The sequence below is a fragment of the Passer montanus genome, unplaced genomic scaffold (genome assembly GCF_014805655.1).
Source record: "Passer montanus isolate IOZ18808 unplaced genomic scaffold, ASM1480565v1 scaffold316, whole genome shotgun sequence".
Classification (NCBI taxonomy): Eukaryota; Metazoa; Chordata; class Aves; order Passeriformes; family Passeridae; genus Passer; species Passer montanus.
Window position 1 is genome coordinate 42875 of NW_024367886.1, and position 4742 is coordinate 47616.

Genomic DNA, 4742 nt, shown 5'->3' on the forward strand with positions numbered 1-4742 from the left:
TTCCCGCTGCCCGGGGGGTGCCGGGGGGGTCACCTGGAAGCGCAGGATGATGGTCCAGACCAGGCCGAGGGTCAGCCGGGGGTTGCCGTCCACGATGTCGTGCGAGCCCACGTTCTCCAGGTGCACGCGCTGCTCCCGCAGGAAGCGCAGCGCCTTCTCCACGTTCTCCAGGCAGTGGATCCGCATCCGGCCCCGCGTGGGGCGCCGCTGGGCGGGGGGCTCCGTCAGAGACCCCCCCGGGGCGGGGGGCACAGTCAGAGACCCCCCCGGGGCAGGGGGGCATTGTCAGGGAACCCCCCAGGGCAGGGGGCTCCGTCAGAGACCCCCCCCGGGGCGGGGGCTCCGTCAGAGACCCCCCCGGGACAGGGGGGCATCGTCAGGGAATCCCCCGGGGCGGGGGGCACAGTTAGAGACCCCCCCCAGGGCAGGGGGTTATCGTTAGAGACCCCCCCAAGGGCAGGGGGCATTGTCAGGGAACGCCCCCGGGGCAGGGGGGCACAGTCAGAGACCCCCCCCAGGGTAGGGGGGGCACTTTCAGGGATTTCCCCATTTTGGGGAGGGTCCCCACTGGCTGTTTCCTGTTTTTTGGGGGGGTTCCCCCTTGAGGGGGGTGTCCCCGATTTGGGGAGGGGTCTCACTCACCAGGGTCTCCCCCGAGAGCCCCTCGAGCAGCCGGGGGTCCCTTTTTGGGGGTCTCTACAGGGATTTCCCCATTTTGGGGAGGGTCCCCATTGAGGGGTTCCTGGTTTTTGGGGGGTTTCTGTTTTTTGGGTGGGTTCCCCTTTGAGGGGGGTGTCCCCGATTTGGGGAGGGGTCTCACTCACCAGGAACGCCCCCAAGACCCCCTCGAGCAGCCGGGGGTCCCTTTTTGGGGGTCTCTACAGGGATTTCCCCATTTTGGGGAGCTCGGGGGTTTTGGGGTGATTGAGGGGGTTTGGGTGTTGAAATTTGGGGTGTTTCCCCCGTTTTCCCACACTGTGCCCCCATTTTGTTTTTTTCCCCCATTTTTGGGGTTTTCCCCGGATTTTTTAGGGACCATTCCCACATTTTGGGGTTCCCCCATCCCTATTTTTGGGGTCTCCCTATTTTTTTGGGGTGTTTCTTCCTCTTTTCTGGACTTTTCCTCCTGTTTTGAGGGACTTTTTACCCCATTTTTGTGGTTTTCCCCCATTTTTGTGCTGTCCCTTCACTTTTTTGGGCAGAATTCCCCATTTTCAGGGCCAATCTCCCCAATTTTTGGGTTCCCCATCCCCATTTTTGGAATCTCTCCTATTCCTGATGCTCTTCCCATCATTTTCTGTGTCACGTTCTTCATTTTTTTGGGGTTGTTTCCCCATTTTTTACACTTTTCTATCACTTTCTTTGTGTTTCCCTCACATTTTTTTTGCCCCCACAACATTCCAGGGCTCCCAATTCCCATTTTTTGGGATTCTCCATATTTTGGTGAGTTTTTCCTCAATTTTTTTGGGTTCCACTCCCATTTTTTTATCTTTTCCCCCCATTTTTGTGTGGTTTCTCCCTTTTTTTTTTGCTTTTCCCCAAATTTTTGAACTTTTCTCCTTAATTTTTATACTTTTGTCCCACTTTTTGTGTTTTCTTCACATTTCTTCCACTTTCCCCCCAACATTTGAGCTTCTCCCCCAGTTTTTGTGCATTTCCCCTCATTTTTTTCACTTTTCCCTCAATTTTTCCCTTTTCCTCCAATTTTTTTACACTCCCCCCCAAACTTTTGTGCATTTCCTACAAATTTTTCCACTTTCCCCCAATTTTTCACTGCCTCCCCCACTTTTCTCCACTTTCCTCCCAAATGTTCTACATTCCCACCCAATTTTAGGATTTCCCATCACTTTTTCCTCTTTCCCCCCAATTTTTTCCACTTTTCCTCCTCACTTTCTCTGCATTTTACCCCAAATTTGACATTTCTCCTCACTTCCCTCACAATCCCCTCATTTTTATAAGACTTCCCTCTATTTTTTCCATTTTCCCAAACTTTTCCTCCCTTTTCCCCATTTATTTTTGCATTTTTCCCCATTTCTTCACTTTTCCCCCCACTTTTCCCATCTTTTCCCACCCCACTTCCCATCACTTTTTCCTCTTTCCCCCCAATTTTTTCCACTTTTCCCATGACATTTAAATTTTCCTTCTCACTTTCTCTGCATTTTACCCCGAATTTGACATTTCTCCTCACTTCCCTCACAATCCCCTCATTTTTATAAGACTTCCCTCTATTTTTTTCCATTTTCCCATACTTTTCCTCCCTTTTCCCCATTTATTTTTGCATTTTTCCCCATTTCTTCACTTTTTTCCCCACTTTTCCCATCTTTTCCCACCCCACTTTTCCCCTCCCGTTTGCCCCATTTTTTCCCCATTTCCCCCCATTTTTCCCCTTTCCATCCTTTGTCTTTTTTGCATTTTCCCCCATTTTTTTGCCTTTTTTCCCCACTTTTTTCATCTTTCCCCACCCCAATTTTCCCCTCCTGTTTCCCCCATTTTTTCCCCATTTCCCCCATAATTTTCCCCCCATTTTTCCCCAATTTTCCCCCATCTTCCCCCCCATTTTTCCCCCATTTTCCCCCATCTTCTCCCCCATTTTTCCCCAATTTTTCCCCATTTTCCCTCATTTTTTTCCCCATTTCCCCCCATTTCCCCCGGGGGTCTCCCCCTGTCTGAGCCCCCCCAGGTGTGCCCCCCCCCCTCCCTTACCTGCGCTGCGGCCGCGGCGCGCGCTGAGCCCGCGGCAGCTCATCACACCCCGGGGGGCGGGGCCTGCGGGACACGCCCCCTCCGCCGTCACCACGGCAACGCCTCCGGGACACGCCCCCCTCCCTGCTTGTTGCCATGGCGACACGCCGGAGGCCACGCCCCCCCTCCAGGGGTTTTCCCGCCACCCGCGCTTCCCGCCCGCCAGGGGGCGCTCGCGGTGTGAGGGGGGCAAAGATGGCGGAGGCGGCCGTGAGGGGGGTGAGGGGGTTTTGTGGGTTTTTTTGGGGTTCTGTGGGGTTTTGTGGGGTCAGGGATCACTAGAGAGTGTTGCGGGAGGTTTAGGGGTCCCTGGGGGTCGTTACGGACGTTCTGAGGGGTCACTAAGGAGGGTTGTGGGGCTTGGCGGGTATTGGGGGTCTCTCTGGGGGTCACTGTGAGGGGTCAGTGGTCACTAAAGTGGGTTGGGGGTCCCTGAGGTGTCTCTATGAGGGGGCGAGGGTCCCGAAGGAAGTTTCTGAGGGGATTTAGGGGGTCTCGGGTGGTGTTGGGGGTCCGCAGAGAGGTTTGGGTGGGTCTTTGGTGGTCTCTGGGCTCCCCTGGAAGGAGAGGGGTCTTGGGGAAGGGGCTTCGGGGGAGTTTGGGGTTTTTTTGAGGGGGGATTTGGGGTCTCCCCACCTCTTCCGACCCTGCAGCTCCTGGAGCAGCTCCTGGTGGCCCTGGGGACCCCCAAAAACGGGGAGCCCCGACGGGGAGCTCTGCTGGTGGCCCTGACGGCCGGGGGGGCCCTGGGGGGGCCCCTCTGCACCCTCACAGGTGGGTGGGGGGTCCTGGGGGGGTCCTGGAGGGTCCTGGGGGGTCCAGGCTCCCCTCAGACCCCCTGACCCCCCCTTTTCCAGTGGCAGCCACAGGACCCCTCAGCCGTGACCTCGACCCTGAAGCGCTGGGGTGGGGTAAGAGACCCCCAAAACCCCCCAGAGACCCCAAAACCCCCAAGAGACCCCCCCGAGACCCCCAAATCCCTCTGAGACCCCAAAACCCCTCAGAGACCCCCCCCAAAACTGGCAGAGCCCCCAAAACCCACTCAGAGACTCCACAATCTCCTCACAGAACCCCCAAAGCCCCCCGCCCGGGGGTCCCTGTGGCAGCTCCTGCACCGGACCAGCCTCGTGCACCCCGAGGTACTGAGGGGGGGTTTGGGGGTCCCCAGAAAGGGGAGGGGGTTCCTCAGTGATCCCCCCACACCCCCCCAGGTCGAGTTTCATTTCTGTGTCAGCATCGATGGGAACGTCACCTCCCGAACCCTCAGGTGAGACCCCCGGGACCCCCAGACTGGGGACACCCCCACCCTGGGGTCACCCAAACTGGGACCCCCAAACTGGGGACACCCCCACCCTGGGGTCACCCAAACTGGGACCCCCAAACTGGGGACACCCCCACCCTGGGGTCACCCAAACTGGGACCCCCAAACTGGGGACACCCCCACCCTGGGGTCACCCAAACTGGGACCCCCAAACTGGGGACACCCCCACCCTGGGGTCACCCAAACTGGGGTCACCCACTCCTGGGGACCCCCTAATTTGGGGTGTCCCCCCACTGTGTCCCCCAGCCCGGAGCCCCCCTGGGCACAGGCGGGAATGAGGCTGAGGGTGCAGAGCCGGCACTTCACTGGGTAGGACTGGGAGGGACTGGGATGGACTGGGATGGGACTGGGAGGGACTGGGATGGACTGGGATGGGACTGGGAGGGACTGGGATGGGACTGGGAGGGACTGGGATGGACTGGGATGGGACTGGGAGGGACTGGGATGGGACTGGGAGGGACTGGGATGGACTGGGATGGGACTGGGAGGGACTGGGATGGGACTGGGAGGGACTGGGATGGACTGGGATGGGACTGGGAGGGACTGGGATGGGACTGGGAGGGACTGGGATGGACTGGGATGGGACTGGGAGGGACTGGGATGGGACTGGGAGGGACTGGGATGGACTGGGATGGACTGGGATGGACCGGGATGGACTGGGATGGACTGGGATGGGCTG